Source organism: Scomber scombrus, chromosome 13, assembly GCF_963691925.1.
Source record: "Scomber scombrus chromosome 13, fScoSco1.1, whole genome shotgun sequence".
Classification (NCBI taxonomy): Eukaryota; Metazoa; Chordata; class Actinopteri; order Scombriformes; family Scombridae; genus Scomber; species Scomber scombrus.
The window spans coordinates 23400497-23426539 of NC_084982.1; the positions used below are offsets into that span (position 1 = coordinate 23400497).

A 26043-nucleotide genomic window follows, 5' to 3' on the forward strand; every position below is an offset into this window, starting at 1 on the left:
GTGTGTGTGTATGTGATTGCTTTGTTCTAGTCAAGTGTTTCTTTTTATGAGCGCTCGGGGTCAGGTCTGCAAACTCTGCTGAGTGTTATAAATTGTATCTTAATGTTGTGTTCAAATTTTTTCCCTGTGTTATTCGCGTGACTTTGACCATTGGTCCGTTTGTGTTTAGTCGTCCGAACAGCCAAAATACCAACTGTGCATTAGCTGAAATCTAGATATCAACAGAAGAAAATGTCTGTGAAAATGTTTGTGTATTTGTGTTCAGTTCAGCCTCTGACTGAACTCATCAGATGCTCTGGTCTTTTCTGTTATTTTCCTCTAGTCCCGCCCGTGGATTGAAACATTTTCCACTCGCACAGATGCCTAAAAAATTTAGATTTTTCTTCTTCTGTGTTTCCTATGCCAATAGGGGGATGGAAGAACACCAAAATAAGTACACAGACACACCATCACGACATATCATTGCTCTATAATGTTGTTATGGTTTATGCAGCCACAGAGCAACATTAGCATTCACTGCGTCTCTTGCCACCTGAAAATTATAAGTCCAACAGACACAGTTCTTTTTACCCTGAGAAAAATATCTAGGTATATATTGTAGCGGATAACTATGTTCATTGCCTGTCTGCTCGTGCTGAGTAGGTGTACAATGTATTCGTCAGAGCTTTTTTCTCGGAAAGCACTGTATATAACGGCTCATGGGAGCAGCTCTCAACCATAACAAAAAAATGAATTTAAAAGAGGCTAAAAAGCTCAGTAGAGCCTCAGGGTTTTGTGGTGATTCTCCTTAATTGAGGCCCTACAGGCAACCTCTTTTACAGAGTGATTATGTTAAATGAAAATGTTGATTAATGCAAGTTTTAGATTTCTGTGCCCTGAAAACAGATGCAACTATGAACTGATTTTATCCTCACAACGTTTCAAGAAACTTGAGAAAATTCTGTTTAAATTGAGTATGTGGAATTTCCAAAAATATCTTTAAAGTAAGAACTATCTTTAAGTCAAGTACAGTTTCAATTCACATTGGAGAAGAAGTGAAAGTAAATGGACTTGCCAATAAGAACAAGCTTGATCACTGACATGTATGCCTGCACACCTACGTGATACATAAGAGGACATGGTCAACTTCACAAGTCTTTTGTCAGGAAAGCAATCGCAATAAAGAAACTGTTATGTTGTACAAATCAATATTTCCCCTGTGAGGAAAATCAAACACTTGTCCAATAATTGCTGGTTGCCTGCAGTGATACAGAAAAAAGAAATTCAGAAAGATTTGAGAAGGATCTAAATATAGAAAAACAGTAACGCAAACCTGAGACACAGTGAAGGAAAATAACCCTGACATTAATACAGTAAGTAAGAGTGCCCGACCAGTAAGGCTTGTCCCAGTGTACCACAGCCTCAGGTACTGCTGGCAGGAGAGCAGTGTTATTGGGTGGGGTCAGGGACAGGCCACACACTTCACACTTCCAAGAATAGTGTGTGTGTTGTGACCGGTTACGAGGCACAACCCAAATAAATGTTAACAGTACTGCATTGAGGCTGCTCCTCCTGTTATAGATCCTGCACTGACAGGTTGGAGGCCCATCATTTTATGACAGAAACATACTGGTTTGCTGTTTTACCGAGTTCAATAAAAATGTTGCCCATCCAGTACATGGCATTACAGGAAGTGTAGTCATGCAGAGTTGCAGACAAAAGCCTGTCCTGATACTCATTGGTGCCGAAGCAGAGTGTCTGTGTGAAGGAAAGAAGTGCTAGTTCAAACAGCTGCCAACTCTATTTTGTTTCTAACATCTGTCTTCCCATCCACCAGAAAGTGTTAGATCAGTAACTGTCCCCGACTAATAAAATGCATCCAGAGGGAGGAAGAAAAGGAGCCAAAGGCATTCCTCCAGTCGATATGGGAGCCTCCACAAATCCTCCGGTTCCCTCCTGTCTCCATTTTCAGCACAAATCCTCCCTCTGTGTGTGTGTGTATGTGTGTGTGAAACCCCCTCACAGCTCACCCTCACACTCCTTTCTCCTAAATCAACTCTCTCCACACTCATCTCAGCCAATCCTCCTTCCACTAAAGCACTATATCTCTGAAGAAGACTGATTTTAGAGACACCCTGTTCCACTTTTAGCTTGGCTCTGTCACTATCTTGAAAAGATTTGGAATTTTAATGAAGGCTGGGGTCACCACTCTGAAATACAGAATAACTATTAGATGGATTGAAATGAAATTTTATCTTGGAGAGGATGAATAACTGGTGATCCAGTGAAGTATATCAACATCTACTTACTGGATTGGCACAATATTTGGTACTAATACTCACCCTCTGGTGGCATCATTACATTACGTCTGGTTTTGATCGAAATGTTTCCACCACTATTAGATTGACTGTCACAATTTGTTTCAGACGTTTATGTCCACCTAAAGCACATGCACATTTCTCATTTGTCCAAGTTTGTTTATTGACCAAATACCTGCACAAGTAACTAAAACAGTTTTACCTAATATGAGACTGTCAAAGAGCGGGAGATGTGTGCGAAGTGACTGCAAGGCAACTCAAGCTCATCAGGGTTCAGGTAAGTCTTGGTTCCTTTCTCTGACACTGGCATCCAAGGCATTCTGTGTATGTTGTGGCTTGTTTGTAGCTGGTACTACCTGTGCCACAACAACACCAAAATATGATAAACTACATAATCTGCCAACAGTAATCAGTTTCAGTTGAACATACAGTTGATAGTGTCAACGTCTGCTGGCACTGTTCTGCAGTTGAGTGATCAGCTTACTACCAACCAAGCTGGCCAATTTACTATTTGAATTAATGTTGTATTTCCCTCTTGTGGATTTTTGTATATGTGTTTATGTTTTTTCTGTTGACTCTCTGTGTCTTCCTGGTATGAACGATGTGACTCCTTGGACAGCTAGTCTATACTTTGTGAATCCAGTTTCCTTTTTTACTTTACCGACACATTTTTACAATAACTTTGGCCTAACTGTTGTTTATAGTATCTCTTTCTGATTTGTATTCACCATCAATGTATTTGTTGTATAATCAGTATAAGTCCTTCCTGGAAATTGCTATTTTGCAATCACAATAATAGAGCTTGCAATTTTCTCAAATTACCACAACTCTTCCACATGAAATTGCCAAATCAACAGACTGCTTGTGATTTGGACCACTTTTGGATTTCATGTTGTGGTAACACTTTCAGTCAACATTCAGGTGTGCAGACAGGTGGAAGATGGGAATATTTCACTCAACTGTGAATTCATACATGACTTGTACACACCTTAATAGGTGTAAGAGATTGTACATTGCTTTTGACTTAACTTGCACTACGACTTTGATTGGATTCAGTCAGAAGAATACATGTTGATGCATTATTCAGACAGCAAAGATGGATATAATGATCTGAAATATAAAAATGGGCACTTTGGATTTGAAACAATATTTGAAATAAAAATTTTTATGTAAATGTATTTAAAGGCATTATTGACTGATTTTATTGAGTGATAATGTTGAAATGAAAGTGTATTTAATAAAGGCAGTATTTTCTTTGAGCCCATGGTCCTCATATTCAGAAAATAAATGTAAAAATCAGCGCTGACGTATAATTGTTTCTGTGATATGCAGCACGCTTTTTAATTAAAGGAAGTGATTAGTGAGTTTTGTTTTAAATTGCATTATTTCCTTTGCTTGTAATTTTTCCCAATTCCCTGAATTCTACTGCAAAAAGAGCACATAAAACATTTCAGATTGTATTGCAATTTTTGAGAAAAGGCACCATTAATTGCAGATGCAAAAATTATTGAAACAATCTGGAGGGACTGTTGAATATTGTTTTCATAGTTTCACAATTGCTCCCAGTAAAAACCTCAGAGGAAGTCTGCTGTCTTCAGCTTTCATTGGAAGAAGCAGTGTGATAAGCAATCACACAAATCTTTTTTAAGGTAAAAAGATCAAGAAAACAATAAAGAGTAAGTCTTAGTTGAGGTCAGCTTCAAACTGTTGTGAAAACAGTCAAGAACTGCTTGCACATTCTTGAAAGGCGGAATAACAGGTGCAGCACCAAGACCGGTGGGTCAGCAGAAATAATCCAAACATATCAGCCTTACAGCACGCACGAAAAAATACCCTGCAGAAGTGGGCGTAGGTGTCAAATTGTCAAATCATCTACTGCAAAGCAGTTGTGTAAGTCAGAGTGGACAAGAAGGGAAGAAAGCAGAGGAGGAGAAATACAGTGGTTTGAAGAGGAGGAGGAGGAAATTGGAACTGGAGAGGAAGAGGAAAAATAAGCAGGTAATAAATAGGATGTGAAATAATAGGGCTGGCTAAAGTGGAAGAACAGAGAGAATTAGTGCACCACTGAAAGGTAGCAGGAATTATAAAACAAAGAGGCACCTTTTAAAAGATGAATATGAACCGGAACATTTTTTCTACAATAAGCCAGTGCATTCCCAGTAATTAGGAAGGAATTTCTTACATGTGGCTCTCTCTGACGTCAATCCTGTACCTTCCCAGAGTTTGCTTTCTCTTCCCTGCACTGTGAATGTTTAGCGTTAGGCTACTTTTGGCAAAGCTCCTGGACTTAGGTGCTTGGAGAGGTTTAGGGGGGAGGGTGGGGTTTTTTCTTTGCTTGTTTAAAAAGCAAGCTAGGATGAGCATGGTAACCTCAGTTCAAGTATTTGGCTCTCCTGTGTTTCTCCACTGTGATGTTGATTTTTGTGCACTTTGACGACATCTTAACTGACAAATTATCTATTGGACTGAAGCAGTAGAAATGTTCTAACCAAATATACACCGGATGAAGATTTAGACTGATTTGTAGCTCAGGTGTGAGAGGTTATCAGTGTCTAGACAAAAGGGGTTAACTCCTTGTTTTTCAGTGGTAATGTTTCACATTTTGACCTGGTCATAGCAAAGAAATCAGTTTATCTTTGAGACAGAAAAACAAAACGTTGTGCTGGCTCACTGAGTGCTGCGTGATACAGCAATCATCAGACACAGGTCATATTAAGTGCTCACTGCCTTTAATAAAAGCTTATAGAAAGCAACAATCCTCTTGCAGCCCTCTGTAAATCACTCCGTCAGGTCTTGTACAAACAATGTCTGGCATACATTTATTTCTGTCTGGTTTGTGAGAAGAAAAAAAATCCATCTCCTGACTAGCTTTAAAATACTTCTCCTTTATGTGCCACTCCTTTCTTGCTCCACTGTTTAATTCATTGAATGAAATACATAGAAAGAATGAAGTGCTTCCATATGAAGAAAAGAACAGTATAGAACATGAAGCCAAATCTGGACTGCTGTCAACCTGTTTTATGTGTGTATGACTCACATATGCCGATGAATCAAAATATTGTTCTTTCTCAGAATTCGACAGCTGGAGGAATATAATAATTAAAAACAAGAGTATAAAAACAAACTTGTCCATAAAAAGTATGCGTGTGCTACACTAGTTTATCTGCAATATGAAATAATCCCCAATGGCCTGATGTCCTTAAGTACAAGTGAACTCTGGGCCATACATCCAGTTGATGACAGACCTTTGACAGCAATAAGCTAAAACAGTCTCTCAGTGACAGCAGTCATCTGCTTTGTACTATGATCTGAGTGACTGCTGAAACTGAGACAATAGCTCAAGTGCAATCAATCTGAAAACAGAGTGGTGTGTGAGTGTATGTGTGTGTGTGTGTGTGTGTGTGTGTGTATGTGTGTGGTTTAGACTTGCGTTGACCAGCACGTCACATAAACCAGACTAGGGGATTATCTATAATAATACTGACTCACTAGGGGTTTAGCGAGAGTTTACCATGGCATTACCGAGCAATCTGATGCTGAGTGGATTGCGTTGTCATTATGATTATTATTATTATTATTATCCATTATAGTGGGCTCTGTGTTTTGTACTGTATGTTTCTTTTAGCAAGTGTCCCATGTACACAAATACAGGATCCTTTATAACATTGAGTTGCATGCCTGGGCGTAACTTTTAATCCTGAAAAAAGACACAAAGCTAAAAATTTATAAATTTTCCACTTGAATTGTGCTCTGATGTCATGAATCATCTGGGAGGTGTCACAGATTACAGCTGGTTAAAATGCTTGAAATCATATTCAGATATAATTGCACCCCTGTGACTTTCTGTTATCAATTCATCCAAATAAATTGGCTTAATAAAAACATACCAAATATAACGTTTCACCAACACGGCAGTAATGGGCACAACAACCATTTGATTAGGTTTAGGGAAAGATCATGGTTTGGGCTAATGTTACTACTTGCTAAAGTTAGGCTACCTTTGTCATCATGGCTACAATAACAACCACAGGGTAAAGGTTAAGGGGCAATCGTAGAAACACTTTTTAAAATATTGTCACGACTCATAGTTGAAAATGTGACACCCACATTTGGAAACTGGAAACGAACAGCAGTTTTCTGTGGTACAGTCCACTGTTATACTATCCATCCACTGCTCCACCCCCAAATGACGAAAACGGTCATCGGTCATCGGTTAACAACGGTTCATTTCTATGCCATCTGTACTGTGACTCTGCTCTTTGTCATAACTACTACAGTTACCAGATGGCATCTGTCACTGAAACACAACTATATGTCACTTATGGGAAACTGACATTATGACCTATTGTGTCGTTTTTCTTGGCAGGACAGTCTCAAATATATATAATTAATAATTTAACAAATTCTGTCACTTTGTCACACATGTTGAATATTTTTCATACTCAGAAAATAGCAGTAAGTTCTTCACTGATAAGCAGAATGTACGTATTCATCCTCTCTCTCTACCAAATGTGTCTGGGAAAATGCCAACTGTGGGGATACTTGCTTTGGGCTTAGTTTATTTGTTTTCCCCCCTCTCTAAGTGCCTGCTGCAGGTTTGCTTGAGCTCTTTCGTTGAGCCTTGCCAGTGGATTCATAGTTCCCATACCATCTGATGTCAACAAACTTCTTCAGCAGCACTAATCCACTCCCGAAACTGCCGGAGATCAGTCAGCAGCAGCACCGGTCTGAAGACCAGCCAAGTTTCACAGAGGTGTGGTATAAAACTCAAGGCATCACCTCATTAAAAGTTGTTTTAGCAGCTAACAGAGCGTACTATCCATCAGTTCTGCAGAGTTAAACAAAACAATAGGAAGCAAAAACTGCCAAAGCCTCAAAAGTAATGAAAATATTATATAAATTATTTGTCACATACAGTAAGGACTAACAAACAAGAGTAAAACTGTGCAAACCTGTTAATACAAGCAGGTGAAGAGTGTATAAAAGAAATTGCTATTTTGGGTCTGTGCCTGTATCTATGGCAACAAGATTAACTTTTGAGTGCTTTAGTATAATATTTTGTAATATTTTAGAATTAACTGAAACATATTTTTCACCCAGCTTTTATTTATCCATACACACACTAGATATTGATATTGTGAAGTCTTGAAGACAAAGTTCAGGTTGTACAAAGTATCATAATCTTTGTATACGTGCTACAATATAAGGGGGAAATGTAAAGTTAAGGGCTAAAATAGTGAAAAGCAATGCTGGTGCCTTTCAGCAGGAACATTAATGACTTAAAATTAGTGATAAAACTAATTAAATACTGTAAAAAAAAAAAAAAAAAAAAAAAAAACCATATACTTAAACATTTGTATGAAAATATTTAAACTTGTGAAGGTGTAATTATCAACAGACAGATGATCCACAGCTAAGGGATCCAGTTATATTTAAAGGGACACCCTGATTACACACACAATCCTTTACTGTCTAATTTTGGTGGATGCTTTCTCCGTTTAGACAACTTGACAAGAAAAACCTTCAAGGTCAGTCTGTCAATTCCTCTCCACTTGTAAGCAGTCCATTAGCAAGCTCATCTTTCCTTAAACTGCTGGATATCTGGGAAGGCAGCGCCGGGGAGGGCTGGGCTGAGATGACAGAACTGCCAACATAGGCCTCTGACAAGGCAGAGCACTGCCATTACTTTCATGTGAGAGGATGGGTTAATTATAAGATTTGGTTTCTAATATGGAGCCTTTCAGAGGAAGTGCAGAGCTTATAACCGGTAATTAGACATAAATCGTTTGACTGAAGCAAATGTAGGGAGGTGGTGGTGGGGGTGGGGTTGAGTAAGATCACACTTTGCCTGTGTTAAGGGGAGAATATAGCAACTCTGAAAAAAAACACAAGCTGTGAGTTTTCAAGGAGTTTTCAATGATTATTTTTATTGTAGATTAATCTGTTGATTATTTTCTTGAATAACCGATTAGTCGTCATGGTCTTTCAAATGTCAGTGAATGTCAATAAAAACCTAACATTTCACCAACAGTCCACAACTCAAAGATATTTAGTTTATTATCACTGAAGACTAAAGAAACCAGAAAATATTCACATTGAAGATGCTGAAACTAGATCATTTTTGTATTTTTTTCATGACTCTGATTGATCGATTATAAAAATAGACTAATCAAAATATCGACTAATCAATTAATCGTTGCAGTTCTAGACGTAAAAATATACAGTTTATCAGTGGTATTCTGGGCTGTGTGAACATTCATACAATGATTTGTTGACATCAAATATGATCATATGTCATTACTGTTTTACACATATGAATAGTTTTGATTAGTGTAATTCATAGCAGAGGAAAAGAGTTCATGAGTTTAATATGTATGCAATTATTTGAGATTTTACCCAATGCCCTGCAGTATAATATATACATGTACATTTCCTAACAAGATCCAAAGATGTGATATTAACAACAGCCTGATGGATTGCCATGAGATTGAGTACAGACAACAATGGTGCCCAAAGGATGAATCCTAATGACATTTCCCCGAACGCCACAATGAGATTGACATTTGTGGTGTTGAGTGAAGTGTTTCAAAAACAACTTGGTAGATTGCCATGTTATTAGGTACAGACATGCAGGTGTCCCTCAGGCTGAATCTATAATAACTCTGATTATCCATTTTCGTCCAGCTCTATCATCGAGTGAAAGTTTTAAAATGATGCAATACATTGGACTATCACTTAACACCTGCAAAACAAAGTACATTCCCATCAGTTTTGGCTGTACTTTTAGTGCTCATTAGCAACTATTAGCATGCTAACATGCTAAGCTGAGATGGTGAGCACTGGAAACATTACACCTGGTAAACATCAGTATGTTGTGAGCAGTCAGCAGTGTTGGGCAGTAGTAATGTAATATTTACTTGTACTACTTGAATTACTCAGTAACAAATAGTGTAAGGGATTAGAATTTGAAATTCAGTGATTACATTACAGTTACTAATCCCAGCAATGCTCAGTTATTTGGAGGTTGGCATGCTCGCTGTCTGAGGATTAATGGAGGGCTGATATGAGTGTGGTGTCTGCTGTCAGCTGACAGACTGCAGTGGATGAGAAAAAATGTGATTTGCTATAATTCCAGCAAGTGTGTCCTTAACTGACTTTCTAACACCATGGATACATCTACATATAGGGATCATTGGCGATAGTTTATTTCAGAGTTGGAGGCTGTTTGAAACGTGCAGCAGAGGTCAGGACTTCTGGAGTGCTGTGTGCAATCACTGAGGCTACGCTAATGTTAGCTGTTGGATGATCAGTAATTATTCCAAACTCTATCCTGCCTGCTTGTTAAACCACAAACAACTCATTTTCTATTCATACATGACTGTGGTAACTGCAAAAGAAGCAGCATGTGGGTGTGGAGGATATTTTGAGTTGTTTCAAAGACCTATGTGTAAGATTTAGTGGCATCTAGCGGTAAACTTACAGTGGCCGCAAACTCGCAAAAAGTAACGGAAGTCCTGTCTGGAGCAAGTGTTTGGTTTGTCTGTTCTGGGCTACTGTAGAAACATGGCAGTGCAACATGGTGGCCTCTGTGGAAGGGGACTCGCTCCATATGTAGATATTAAGGGCTTATTCTAAGCTAACGAAAAACACAACTATTCTTATTTTAATGGGATTACACACTAATTAAAACAGCCTTATATTCCTTTTCTGTCATGTTGCCTTTAAAGGCAGCTTTGACAATGCTGACAGCTGATTAACAGAAGTGATGAGTAATGATAACATGTTTAGACTTTTCTTGTTATTAGCTAATCTATGACAATGCTTGACGTGATATGCAGTGAGTTTCATTGTTGCTTGCTGTGCACTTCAGTTGATATGAAAATTACAATCCATTAAAGAGCAGTAGGAGACGTTTTGCCAAATCAATGAAGTCCAATCTTGTCAACTGCTGCCTATCTCTATCAATGTGTCACTAATACTAATTATAAAGTTGGTCTAATAGGGTCACTTCTGACAAGAAATGCAGTTTAACGCTTTAAAGAAAAAGCAATCTAATTGGTTGTTTCCAGTGTTTTATAAAGTGTTCAAATGGCCTTATGAAACATCAGTGTGAATGCTACAGAACAGCCGAGCTTGTTGCAGATTTTAAGTGGCTGAGATGACAGTAAGATGACACACAGGCAATGAAATGTCAGCTTGTGAGTCATACTAATGAAGCAGCGACTGAATAAAGGTAGAATAACCCCGCTGGAACAATCTCACACGAACTAATGTTTTAACGGTATGACTAAACACGCTACAATTATGGCCTTTGACTGGAAGATTTTGAACTGCCATTCCATGAAGTGTCAGTCATGACAGCTTCACAATTTACATGAAAAGGGAATAATGAAAGGGCCTGTGCCTGTCCTGGACAACTATACAGGGAGTTCAGTATATCTTCATACGTTGACAATTGCACACTGACCCCCACCACCCCCCACACACACACACACACACACACACCACACACACCACACACAACACACACAACACACACAACACACACAACACACACAACACACACAACACACAAACACACACACACACACACACACACACACTAATTCGCTCACTATGATTGGCTCTGTCCCTACACAGATTTTTCTCCCTCTAATTACAATTAAAATAGTCACGCTTGTTTTCATGCAGCATAAGCACACTATAGCAGAGCTGAGAATGGCTTGCTTGTTTATTGTGGTCATGTTGACAAAAGGGCCTTCAATAACGTGGGCCCATGTCCAGCCTGACCTTTGCCAGTGAAGATAGAAACTTGTCTCTTTCTCTGGCCTGAGGATTAGCAGATTGGTTCCACATAAGAGCTACAAGGCTCATAAACAAGAATACCTAATGTATCTTAGCTCCAACATACTGCAGACTAAGAAGTATAGCTAAATATATCATGTCAAACTGACCCAGCACTAAAGTAGTGTTTTTACAAATCCACTCAACCCCAGTGGCATGATGGCAACTTACCTGCTGATAGAAGTGTCACTACTACAGTAATGGTTTCTATTTACTTTGTAAAAAAATCACAAACTTGCCACAGGAGGCTTTACAATCTGTACAACATACAACAAGTGTGATGCCTCTGTGCGATCTTGATTCTGTGTTGGATCATATGGCCGTGTGTGTAAAAAGTGTGAAAATCAAGAGGTGTTGACTTATCCAATGACAATCATGGCCCTCGAAACATCAACAGTCAATTTCCTGTGAAATTTCACAGCTTGTGATCAGCTTTCAGCTTTTCCTTGTTGCCTGTGCCAGTAACAAAACAATAAATCTATAATGATCTCCACAGGGAAACTTTCAGAGTGCTTGCCTCAACCCCAGTGATAGTAATTCCACTGAATGAAAGTCCACTATCAAAAACAGCAACAACACTGTGTATTAACAACACATTAAAGTGACATTACATAGACTGCTATGGTCTGGGTGATTATATCATTCAAGCACTGTAATCTAGGACTGCTTTTAGATCACCATCAACCTTATTACAGGGTCTTTACTTAATTGGGTAATGCAACAGGCTTCCTTGATCCTCTGTGAGCATAATACCGAGGTCATAATATGGCCAGGCAAACCCAGGATAACATGGTGCACAGGGAGCTTAAAGTGATAGTCCAGGCTTCTGAACCTGGAGTCATTCGAGTAATTTTTATATAAAAAGATTTCTTGCACACTGACAAAAAGAGATATAAATGGACCAACTCAAGATGGTCTTTTGACTGAAAAATTTACTTATTATTTTTCACTGTCACCTTTTGCACATGAAATAAATTGCTTATTTTGCCTCTTAAAGAGCCTTATTGACTTTTTTATAAGTGTGCATGCAATCTTTTTATGAAATGGGATTGTTGATTATGCCCACACACACCTGGATTGAAAAAGGCAAACGTTGTTACTACTCTTGAAGTCATTTAAAAACATGAAATCAGGACCAACTTACACCTGAACGCCAGCTGTAACTCAAGTATAATGTTATTAAATAACTCCTATGATTAAAAAAAAAAAACGATCATCACCAACAAAAAAGTTTTACTCAGATGGGGTTTGCTTGTGTTTTGGCACGAGGCTAGTGTGCGTTTCGCGTAAACAAAGGGGTCAGGGGCCCCATTAGATACGTGCTCACAACAAAATGTCCTATGTTCTCTAAATGAATGTGTGAATACATGTGTGAGAAAGGAAAAAACTGGAGGGGGTGGGCAACTTGTGTCTATTAATAGTATCTAGAAATAGAGCAAAAACATCACTATCTTTCCCTTGTATTACCTTGTGCTTCATCTATATAGCAGTTTTAAAAAATGCCTTTTATCATTGTTGATTTCTGAGTAACTGTGCTATTTCAACATTATTGAAGTGCATCACGGACATTAAAACAGAAAATACATATAATTTCAATGCAATCAAGAAATAAAGACAGATAAAACACAATGAATAGAACTTATGAATAAATAAATGAATAAAAGCATGAAGCACAAAGAAAAACTCTAATTAAAAGCCACACACCATAAGAATGAGTTCTTAAAAGTTTTAAAAGAGGACACTGAGGTTGCTTGTCTGATTCTCAGTGGAAGGTGCCCTACTCAATGCCCTCCAACCCTCTGTCTCCAGCCTTGCCCTGGGGACCGAGAGCAACAGCTGGTCTGCAGATCTGAGTGTATGAGGAGGGGTGTAAGGGGAGAAGGTCGATAATGTAAGACGGGGCAAGGATTTAAAAACAAGCAATTAAATTTTAAAGTCAATACTGAACACAATGGGTAACCAATGCCATGAGGCAAGAATTGAGGAACTGAACTCATATTTTCAAGTTCATGTAAGAACCCCTAACTGCAGTGTTTTGTATAAATTGGAGGTGGTTGATGGATTTCTGGGGCAGGCCAGCAAATAATGAGTTACATTAATCTAGCTAGCTGAAGACAAATGCACGAATGGCAGTTTGTGCATCATTGAATTTAAGAAATGGCAATATTCCTGATTTGACAGATAGTTGATTTGCTGATATTGCAAAAAGTTCAGGTCCGAAAGATTACTCCCATATTTCTGGTCCCACGAGTACGCTGCGAAACCTGGAAATCTAAAGTGTGGCTTACACAATCCCTGTGTGCTTTGGTTCAAAACACCATCACTTCAGTTTTGTTATTGTTCAGCATTAGGAAGTCACTGGACCTTATGTCTGCAAAACAGGTTGAGAGTGAGGTAACTGAAGTATGATGGATTTATGGACAAACAGATTTGTGTTGCATATAAATTGAAAGAAATACTGGATTCATGGATAACTTGACTCAGTGTTAACATGTAGATAATGAATAAGAAAGGGCCATGAACAGTTCTTTGATATTTGCATAGCTAAAAGAGACACTTCCAACTGATACAGAGAAGGTTCTGTCACTCAGGAAAGACTTAAACCAGTCTAGAGCACGCCTACCAAGTTTTCTAGTCCATCAATTAATATGCCATCATTGACAACACCAAAGCAGTGCAACATTTGGCATCTGTATCCATCATGATGCCATTAAGATGTACATTTCTTTGCTCTGATAAATTTGAAAACTGGACTGAAAGTTTTCAAAGAGTGAGTGGTCATTCATAAGAGATATAAACTGAGAATATCTTACTTTTTCCAGTACTTTGGTAAGAAAGAGTGATTATGATATGGGTCAAAAATGATTAAGACAGACATTATTAAGATAGAAATGGAGGAATAACCCCTGAGGATAAAATATCTTAACATAAAAAGGCAGAAACCTCTTTTAAAAATCTTGTGGGTCAAACAACTAAAGGATAGAATGAAGATTTCACACCAGTAATCATCTTCTGTTAATCTGACTGGTACCGACACCAGATAAAATGAATAAAAAGTCTGATGTACTTGACTGTGTGGTAGAATAAACAGATATGGCATGCTTTGACCTCTAATGCTTGAAACTTTATCGATGAAAAGCGACAGGAATGTTTCACATCTCTCAATAGAGGAGACTTTATAATTGGAGTCAGGAGGGTGGTGGATAAGAGAGTTTATGGTCTTAAATAGCAACTTTGGGTTGTGAGGATTTGCAGCAATAAGATGTTACAAGTATTTTGATCTTTCTTCCTCTACAGTGTTGTTAAACTCTTTTAAAAGCTCTTTCATGCTATTACAATTGCACTTTAATTTGGAAGCTTTACATTTCCATTTAGCACATGTGCATGCCCTTCTAATGATCCGGATATGGTCATTAACCCACGCTATTGGTTTTGTTAAAGCAAGGCAAGCTTTACACATTTTAAAGATAGCTACCATGTCCAGAGTGGCAGCACATTGTTGTATGCAACAACAATGATATTTTCAGCCTATATTGTCCCATCACATATAAAATGGTATTGGCGTTTATGTTTTCCAGTATGCACCAATCTTTTTTTTTAAGTTCTTTTCAATGAGGACACATAAAATGAGGAATAAAATTGTACTTTTTCCGCTCCAGTGATGTTCATGTGAGTGCATAACATCCATTTCGCCATCAGTATCTAAGTGTCATTTTATTCACCCAGCGTGCTTACAATAATGTTTGCGATGCCTCAATCCACACACTCCTCAGCGAGTGTCCTCTGTGTCAGGTCAAATAAACATTCCCACGAAAAGACCGGTGTTTGCGTGTGTTATACTATGTGTCAGCATCTTCAGTTGCATTTCCATGCGAGTGAAACGCTTGCTGTATGGCTTGTCAATGCACGGATGCTCATTAGAGTGTTAGCTCCATGTGCAATCGTGTGAGAGTGACAGTGAGCCTGATAGACGCCGGCACAAAGACAAATTAAGTCAGGGTGACAAAGAGGAGACAAATAAGCATGAGCTAACCATCACTGAGATTTCAGTGGACTGCAGAAGGAAAACAAATTCACTATATTCTAAATGTACTCTTTCACCAGTTTAGACATTATATTTCAATAATGCCCACTAGCTATGCAACCCCACTGTTACATACAATAGGCTAAATAATAATGGTAGCAAAAGCAAAGTAACATGCTGGCAGAGAAAAAACTAAGTCATCAAGATGCAAACCTTTTTGACAGTTAACTTCAGTGACAAGCTTACAAAACCACAGTCCACAATGAGCAATACTTCTTATCCAACTAGCGTGTTCACACCAGGTCATTTATCTAGCCAGCAGCAAATCTACAGCATACCCTTGTTGTTTCATTCATCTAATAAACTACTGCTTCTGAAAGCTGAACAAACGAGCTTACTATGTTATGCTAATGGATGAAAGAAAAGTCTGCTAAATTACAAATGTGGGAGGACGACAAACCTCGGTTTCATGCAATTTGACTGATGACGAGAGCTGCTGAACTCAGTGATCTTGCATATATTTCTACAGCGGGGTTTCTGAGTGCACCACAGTTAATTCTTCATATAGGCTTTTGGGAACTGTGGTACAGTAACACTTTATCTGAATTACACAGCTATACTGAATAATAACCTGAATATATTAGAAGAATTATTATGGGTTTATGTTAATGTAAATTAAGCCTGACAGGTCAACACCATAGCTAATGTAGTCTGATAACTGATACCAACTAGACACATTGGATACGAAGGCAGCACTGTTATTTAAACCAGTTGGCCTGAGAATGAAAAAAAATCATTCATATAAACTTTCCAAGTAGTTTTATTATTTGGTAGTTTTAGAACAAAGTAAACTACCTTCAATTGATAAAAAAGTGGACGACTTTATATCACATTAGTGGTCAGTTATTTAAAAAATTATAATAAACTACATGTTCAAAAGTGAATCAGTATTATATTCATTGATAACAGCTACATAATAGTCCACTTCTGGAAGTAGTACAATTCCCAGGATCCATACTGGGGCCGATCCAGGCATATTATAATCGGATCAGTATGTAAGTAACAATGATCAAAATCCACACAGTGAAGCAATCTGCTGCATAAGCGGTGAAAATTAGAGTGTGTGAATAGGAATATTTTTTTGGGTGTAACAGTGAGTAACTGAGTTCAGACAATGATGTTGGATAAACACACAAATTAGTGAATAATCAAAGCAGTGTGGAAAAGATTCAGGAGTCACATTCTCCCAATGTTTGATTATATCAGTAATTAAAGCTTATTAACTTCATATTTTTGAATAAAGATCTTTAGTATTTGTTTCAAATAGCTCATAAATAATAAGGTAAATCAGATTAAGAGTTAAGTAACTATCAGTATCAGATCAGACACAATAGCAAGAAGGCCCTGGGTTTGAACTCCAGCTATCTCAGGTCCTTCCTGTGTGGAGTTTGCATGTCCTCCCCACATTAGCATTGGTTTCCACCAGGTGATCAAGTTTCCTCCCACCAAAAAACATGTGTATGTTAGGGTTAATACTCCTGTCAGTGCCCCTTACAAAGGGACTGGAAAAAGAACTGGAGTTGGTCCCCAGGCGCTGCAGTGGGTCTGCCCACTGATCCCAGTGTGTGTGTGTGTGTGTGTGTGTGTGTGTGTGTGTGTGTGTGTGTGTGTGTGTGTGTGTGTGTGTGTGTGTGTGTGTGTGTGTGTGTGTGTGTGTGTGTGTGCGTGTGTATATAGGACGGGTCAAATGCAGAGGATCAATTTCCCCTCAGGGATCAATAAAGTACTACTTCTTCTTCTTCAATACTGAGAAGGACTCAAGTCTGGATTGGGACCAGATAACTTGATTGAGACATCCGTATATCAGTAGGTGACATCAGACAGTTTTAAAGCTGATGATATATGACAAACAATTAGTGATACTGTTAACAGCTCCACAGTGTAGCTGCTTGAGCTAATGTTAGCATCACAGGCTGACAATATGAGCTGCTGTAGCTTTGAAAAAGTCCTGATTATGAGCCAAAGCTGACTGGCTTAAAATATTAACCTGATTTGTTAAAAGGTTTGAGACCGTTTATTAACTGCCAGCTGTCTGACATTTTCTGTTGACACATACCTAGCCAGCTGTCTTCTGACATGATCGGCTAATTTGTTTTCCCTAAGAAACACTGTGTAACTCATCTCTGTGTTGTTCTTTCTGAGCCACAAAGGGTTCATTTCAAATATCAATACAATGGAGAGCGTTACATCTTCTGCTAAGAAGCCTTTGAACCAAAAAACAAAACAAAACACTGTCCTACAGAGAGCACAAACCAGACAGTAGCCACAGATTTCATTTTGTTCTTCAATTTGTGTCAGTTCCCTTAATTAGCTACATTTGATGAAGGACCCTGGTATAACCCTAACCCTGGTTCTATTAAGGGTAGGATCCTTTGTTTCATGTCATGCTTGTCTCCCCCCGTTTCCTGTCTGCTTCCCTGCCAAAAAACATAGCTACCATTGATAAAATATGTCATTTGAAAACACTTCAAATCAGTGGTGGCCGACCAAAAGTGAGAGGACTGGGTGGCTTAATGTCATTTTAATTTCAAAGAACCACTATGGGCCAAAGAGAGCGGAGTGTTGTTTTTATCTCCTGCTCTAAAAATTTACCAGCCTAAGATCAAACTCCATTTACCGCCTGTGTTTCCCCTAATCTGTCTGCATCTCTCTATTAATGAGGCCTGAGGATGTGAATGTCTGCAGCTTTTTTTGTTTCTTTTCTTCAACTTTTTAAAAGTTCACATGTATTTGTAGCTCAGTCGAAGTGGCTAAATATATCTGAAACATAAACGTGACATTTTACACATAAACTGTGCTGTCAGTTTGCCACTCGACATCCAAAATAGCAAGCATGTTTAGCCAAAACACTGTGATCATGTCCCAGTACAGCGTACTGTAGGTCATTGCTGGCAGTGATTATATGTAGTGATTGAAGTTTTGAATACTACAAAATATCTCAATTAAGAAGTATCTTAATGATTGACTTGAGATATGTGTTTTAATTTATATTAGACTATTAAGAGGACCATCCAACTATAACTGAAAAGAAACAAAACATGTTTAAGGTGGAATTCTTAATATAGATAACCTATAATTAGGTTGAGTGCTAGTTTTGACCATTTAAATGCTATGAGCCATGATTGCTATTTTTATTTTTTTATTTTATTTATGTAAGGCATGTTTACTAAGCAGCTATGCTTTTTCCTAAAAGGCCTTCAAATTACACACATTCACACTTGCGAGCTGCCAAGTACAGCCACAGGAGTCTGCTGTTGGCAGCTGAGCAGCTCCAATGAAGCAGTAAGAGTTCAAAAGCCTCGCTCAGTGGAAGGCTCTGGGAGACGAACATAACACGTTCACTTAAACAACCATGATTTCCCCTGCTGAATCCCATTGTGAACCAAGCAAACTACCTCAAGACACATACAACCGGTCTCTTGCTACAGACTGAATCTCAACAGTTAACTGGAGACCTGTCAGTGTAGTGCTGCCTTGAACAGTTCATGTCCAAGACTGCAAGTTATGGAGGAGATGAGGAGTGCTCTACATGAACAATATCCCTCCTTTTAATGGATGGGTTGATTGGTTAGCAGCAGAGCTTAGTGATGCAACATGTGGTGTAAGGGTCAGGTGAGGAGAGTATCCAATCATGATGTTTGAGTGGGCTGGGAGCAAAGAGGAGAAGGATAAGAGGAAGTCTCTACAAGATAACCTTGAATGAGACTAGTTAATGTTGAAAATGGCTACTTTGATGTCAGAAAAACTCTATGACAGCACTTAAGGATTTGGAAGCTACTTTGAGCTTAAAATATTTGATGTTGACTCAAAGTGCTGGTGGTTTTAATTGCATCCCAAAGAGCAGATACGAAGTGTCAAGAGCTCAAAATACACAACATGAAAGAAAAGCAAAAGGTGTTCTGTCTTACTTAGACTGAGCCCCTTGACTGAGTGATAAGGTTCAAACAGGAATGAACACAGCTCAGGCCCTGAGAAAACATATGAACCTGCGCAGTAATGTGAGGGCACCACAATGCCCACACAGCTGTCAGCTATTCTCCCTCACACACAACCTGTTAGGGATGATTAAAGTTTTTAAATTTAGCTGGATGAATGTCCCAAGCTGATCTGCTGGATTTCTATTCAGACAAATACATTTTTTACTCGATTTAATTTCAGCAGATCAGTATTCTGTTTTTTGATGTAACTCTTTGCTCTCCAGGCGTATCTACAGTCAAAACCACCTAAGTGCACTTAATTAAAACACTAAAACCTATATCTTACACAGAACACACATTCATCAAATAAACTTCAAAGCAAAAAAACCCAAAACAAAATCAATAGCTGCCAGATATAGATTTTTGCAAAGAGCAGCACCTAAAAAAGGCATTTGATACTTTTGGCTTATGCTAGCAGCTTTTTGTACATCAAATGTTCTAAATTTTCTTTGTATGGATGCCTGACAACATATGAGGGTTGATAAGTTCTTACTGAATGGTGCATTTGAAATTTAAAACACCTTTGCCAGTAAGTCAGTCTCAAACTGAAACTGAGATATCATTAAAAGGATGGTTTCACAAATTTTCAGGTCTGTCTTAAAGGGCTAGTGGGTAAAATTCAGTGTTGAGGTTGCAGATTGCAACCAAATGAATGGCTGGGTCAAATGGATGGCTGAAACTTTATATTAGCTTTAGATTCACTTTTTAACATTTTTGCACAGAATTCGTACTTTGGATTTTGCTCCTTGTCACTTGCAATGAGATTGCTTTTTTTAATAGCCAGTATGAAGAGGAGGAATGATTACAGCGAGCAAAACCTGTCTCAGTGTTCATGTGGGCATTTGACCTGTTTTAGAGACTTGAACAATTGTGAACGTATCCACTGAAGCATTTCTTTAAAAAAAAAAAAAAACATTCATTATGAATGGCAGCACCTGCATCTTTAAATGTATGAATACAGATCTGAAATGGATGCCAATCACAGTGAACACAACAGCTCCATGGGGCATTTCATGCATTTTTAGTACACCGCAGCACACAGCAGAGTTTGAAGGCCTCGGTTTCAGGGCTTATCCATGGATTAGTGCCTGGAAAAGTTCATTCTGCCCTGGGAGACCCAGGGTGCACTGAGCCCTTCCTAACAGGGATTGTGTAACTGCTGGGAACTTTTGATTTTGTTTTGTTCATAAAAGCAGGAGGATTACATCCTCAGAGACCCACCTGACCCGCCTCCCTCTTCTCCGCTGTCCCCTGTTGAACCCATACAGCGGATTCCATCTCCCAGCCAGATGGGAAATACAGCAGTGCAGGGATTCTCGATTTTACTCCACCAGGGTTATTTGTTGCACAGAGGAATCATAGACAATGAGTGAGAATGAACCCTGACCTCTTGCATTTCACTTGTCCTGTAAGCTTGCTAGCAGATGTGAATCCTTAAGGGTTAATCTTCAAGGTCTTGCGTGTTCTTAATCTCCATATCTATCGCACAGACTGGACATCTGGACCATTCTAAGTGATGTGCAGCATCATCTGCATAAATCTAGTGATGTAGCCATTGGTCTGACAGTCAATAGCTGTATCTGGGCATGGTGTCAGCTCAACTATGCAATTCTAAGTAACAATCATAATTTGGTCCTTGGTATAAAACCCACTGCATTGTGATTACATGCTTTCCCCCAACATAGCAACAGAACAGAAGCTGCACAAGGTGATCCTAAGTAAAAAAAGAAAAAAGAAAAAATGCAATGTCTCTATTTGAGGAAAAATAAATAAAAAATCCAATGCCATGTTGCCTAATTTAGCTCCCAAATCAACCATAAAATCACTGAATAATTAACAGTGAAAGAACAAAAAAAGAAGACTGGTGGATCTTTGTCTATTTGAAACTATTGTGCAAAGCAGTTTGAGCACACAACCATGATTCAATTCTCGGCTTCTCTTCAGGCAGAGCAAAGCTTTGAACGCTTAATAAATTCTTCCAAAGGCTAAATTGCACACTTGTTTCATCTGGCAATGAGATTACTCGAATGGAATATTCTGGAAAACTGAGAGAAAGACAATAATGAGGCAGTAATCTTATTTCTCCACAACAGCATCCATTGTTCTCTAAAAAGGCTTCTGTTTAGTCTGGTTCAAATCTCATTCCTATCCATCTTTCCATTGAGGAAAATTTTTTGCAGAGCCAAGGATAAATGAGAACAATAACATTTCTGCAGCACTCAAATGCATTAAACTCAGATAGGAGGGCTGCTATTGTGTCCCTCTGGCTTTTTTTAGGCAATCACTAGATAGCAGCGGTGACTGTAAGCACAGCTGTGAGCGAACAGGAGCACAGATCAAGTGAGCAGCATCACTATCCATAAAACTTCTGTAATAACTTCCCCTAAATAAGCTGCTAGACTCTTGCCTCGGTTGGCATCAGTCATCTTTAGACAACTTTCTAAACGTTCAGAGTAAAACATATCAATTAACACCCTAAGCTTTTTTCTTTTTTTTTTCATGTGACGGTGGCCCCTGGAAATGAGGAATCGTCAGCGTAGGCCAGCAGGGGTTAAGCTCCCTTTTTGAAGATTATGCTTCACTTCCCAGTGGCCTGGCCCAGACACTAGCCACTCTAGTCTAATCCAGCACTGGAGGGTTTTGATAGCTCCCACTGCGAGTCCTTATTACAGTTACTGATTAAAACTGAGAGACAGAGAGAGAGAGAGAAAAAAGAGACAGATAGGAAATTAGAGTGACAGAAAAGGAGGGAGGGCAAATGAAAGAATTAAAAAGTCCTATTTCAGAAGCAGGAGCCTAATCTATATAGCAGCTGACATTGATTACCTCTAAATCTTATGCGTGAGCTTAAATTTGGTTATTCAATGCACACTTAAGGTCCAAACTATGCTTGAAATTTGCTTTAAAAAGAAAATGCATGAGTCAAAACATCTATTTCAAGAAAGAACAAGTAAAAAAAAAAAAGTTTTAAAAAGAAAACAAAGCACTTTAAGTTCAGTGACATAAAATTAACATCCTCAAAGCAGCAACACTAGAAAGACTGTTAAACAAAACCGTGACTGTCACAGCTGAAAAAGAAGGAAATTTAATCCTGTGAAATGACGTCACAATGGACAAAAAAAACAACAACAACAAAAAAAGCAGTCCTATCTGGCATTAGCTGTTTCCACTCCTACATCTTTTGTAAAGCACTTATTGTGCTGTAAACTCTCTCAATCATTTCTCAACTCCTCTCTGATACTGAATAATCTCTGGGATAAAATCTACACATGGCCATGCTCATCCCCCAAACTTGACATGAATAATTCACAACCATCTGCCATGGATCAGCAGTCTGATTAAGACTCCAAAAAAAGTGAGGAGGTATGTTTCTTGTGTTTATTTTAAAAAACTGAGTCCTCACAGTGGCCCCCACCCTGTACCTCAACACTGCACGGCTGCAACGACTGAGAAAAAGACAATTTCAACTCCATACACACGCTGACCTGCTAATCTTAAAATCTGAAAGTTAAGGTAATGTGTTCCATATCCTTGCTGGGCTCTGCTTTTTTTCTTCTTTTTTTTTTTAAAGTTTTGTTGCAAGCACGGTGGTGAAAGGGTGTGAATTAATGTTATGATAGAGAGATGTATGAAAACCCATGCAAATATAGTAAAATATATTCACAGATTTGTCCAAAAAGAAGTCCAAAGGGATATTCAGCTATCTATGACGAGATCCACTGGGGAAAATTGAGTATTGTTTTCACTCTGAAAATACACACAAGCAGGCAGGAAGACCAGTGGAGGAGGTTGGGATTACTCCAAGAAGTAAAATACCAACTAAGACTGGTCCCACAATACAAACACCTACTGATCTCAGCATGAGTTTCTTTTCGGTCAGGTCTACAAGCCTGAAAGGAGGTTCAACACACTAAACGAAACCTCCAGCAGCAGACGGCCCCTCTCTCTGTTTGCGTTCAGGCAGGGGAGTCGCTCTGCATGACGATTTATTGACGCAAGATCCCCCCTCAGCCAGGACCTGCCACCCATTACTGCCGCTATAGGGAGGAGGGGAGGGAGGGAAAAGTCTTGTTGGGATGAGAGAGTTTGTCTGTGTGTGTGTTCTAGCTCTGGCTCCAAGGCCATAAACCCAGTTCCAAAATGCCAAGTAGCATGTCAACATGCCAGCCTTTGCCACCCAAGTTTAAGTCAGACAAAAGGCCCTTCAGTGCTCTGAAATGGTGGTTTGAGAATGGGAAATGATGATCTGTTATGTATGGAAAAGGGCTTAGCAATGTTGCGCAGACTGGAGGGCGACAAGGGGAAAATGAACTGCTAACAGGAGGTGTGGCCCACATGAAATCCAAGATTGAAAGCTTCATTCTTAATTTCAGGGCTCTTCGAGGTAGAGGAAACTCTGTCGGTCCAAATGTTTTGGCTGAACCACCCCTCACCTTTTCTGGTGTTTTGGTCATGGGAACAATTGTGTGTGTGGAAAATTTGGCTTTATTTTGAATCATAAGGAAATCTTTGTCCCAATAGTGGGATTATGCCTCTTATTACAACTGTCCAGATTACATGAGAAGCAAATTAAATAATGTCAATTAACACTGGTGATTACTCTGAAAACAGATTTAGGTCGGACCGTTTTTCTATTGTCCCAAAGGTTTCATTGGATATGGAAGCACAAGCAAGTCAGATGATGCCTATGATGTAACCAGACAATTGACAGGCATACCTCAAAACTGACGACAGCAAAATTGTAATCCTACACCTTAAAGTTACTTTTCAAACTCCCAAAGACTTGAGGGAAAAATCTTACAATGAACAGGCCATGGAAATAATCAGAAGTGGAGGAAAATAAAATAGGAAAATACAGCCTGCTCCAAGGTTCCACTTACATAACACAATGTATTCTTAAAAAAGTAAGAAAAAAGTCACAGATATCTTTGGCCTGCTCTAGTGTTCGCAGCTATCTGGCTTGAAACAACCATTCTGACGCAAAACCTCTTGGCTGGGACTAGACTGGGTCTCCGTTCACAGTTCAAGAGAAAAGAAGGTGATGCCAACAACCTACATTGTGCTACACAGGACCAACAACAATTAATCAATGGCTGTGACATCAATCCGCTGAATACGACCAAGACAACCAAAGCATGATGGGGAGACAATTGGCCTTTTGTTCTCTTTGGCCTGTAGTTGTGAAAGAGGAAACGCACAGAGGTTGTGATTAAGGAAAAAGGTTTTCGAGTAGGCCATATGAGTTGCTCCAATTGGCTGAGGTTAAGCACACCAGGGAATCCAATTTTAAAGCATGCAAAGAAAAACCAACTGTGAACTGTTGACGCACCATATGAGCGTCACACATGTGTTTTTATTTTCTATGGCTTAATTCTCATGATGGCAAATAGAAAGACACACTATGAGGTGGATCTTTTCTATGAAAACAGTTATTCATGGAGAAAAACACAAAATGAAAAGATGACCATGATCCAAATAAAAAAAAAGAGTACTTGGGAACTTCTTCCCTATAAAGCTAATTTACTGTGCAAATGAAAAGAGCATTATCTTTTTTTAATGAAAGCGAAATGGCGTTCATGAAAACTGATGCAGGAAAGGACAAAATGTAGAAAGTCAGAAGCAGGAAAAAAGAGACACATATAGCAAGACCTAAATACTGTTTTCACATCTGTGGACAATTCATGATCTTAATCTTTTCTTTTATTATTCAAAAAAACTTAGAAAGACAGTTATTATAATATTTTTTTGTATATTGTATTTGTTTAGTTGGTTGCTCATTCTATATTACCAGCCTTGCAACCTACTGTGCAATTTAAGAGAAACTAAAGGAGAAGGTCACTTTTAATGCTGTTGTCGCTGGATGTGCAACACGTTCCACCCACTCCATTGTGTTTCTTTGTCTCAAGTGCTGGAACAATCATATCTACAGCTATACTCATCATTTTTATTCATCAATCTGTTCTATTGGTAAGAGTAATTACTGCCAAACAATTAAACTACCGATTAAAGACACACATTTGGATAAACGTGTCCTCTTACTGTAGATATTGCAACTGGTGTCTACACAATGCATCCTGCTGGAGTTTATGGTTTTGCCAATTGTCAACTCAGAAATATTACTCCCATAAATATCAAATTGAAGAGCCCTTGAAGAAAATGTTACATGTAAACAGTCAGTTTTCTCTGTTCACAGAGGTTTAATCAAATTATCAACTACCAAATCAAAATGGAGAGAAGCTGCAATGCTACAGTTCCAAAATTCTCTCTAAGATCCAAAACAAAGCTTTAGCTTCGGCTTAGAGAGAAATATCTTAATTAGTAATGGCAACAAGCCAAGTCAATTCCCTCTTTCTCTGCCTCTAGACTGAACTGTAAACACCACAGAAGAAAGACAGTAGAAAAACTCTGAGCCTATAATAACTTTGCATGCGATTGCTAATAGGGCTGCAACAACAGAAAATTTATGGTCTACTATTTTGATAACTTTCTTTTTAAAAAGGTAAACCATGCAGGATTTTCCTAAAAAAACAAAACAATGTATAGACTCATACAAAAGTTATCCAACTCAATCATCACTTAGATCCCCCTAGAGGTGTGTATTTATCTGCAGATTCTGCCCTCTGTCTGTATTTTCTTATTATTTTGCTGTGTTCGGGACGCTTCTGTGCATCAACCTTTGGGCAGTGGGCATGTAGCCCCCAACCAATAACTGCATGCAGGGTGTGAGGTCTGGATTTGTAACATACACCAGGTTACTGTTATGGATGTTTAAAGAGCCGCAGGTCTGTGCCTGCTTGACCGAGGGCAGGGCTGAGCTGCACACACGCAGAGAGACCCCCGC

The 26043-nt window shown here is 38.7% G+C and overlaps 1 protein-coding gene across 1 annotated transcript in view; it reads right to left on the reverse strand.

Annotated features, from left to right (window-relative positions):
- hdac4 (histone deacetylase 4) overlaps nt 1–26043 on the reverse strand; it is a 127219-nt gene that overhangs the window by 89891 nt on the left and 11285 nt on the right. The window lies entirely within an intron of this gene.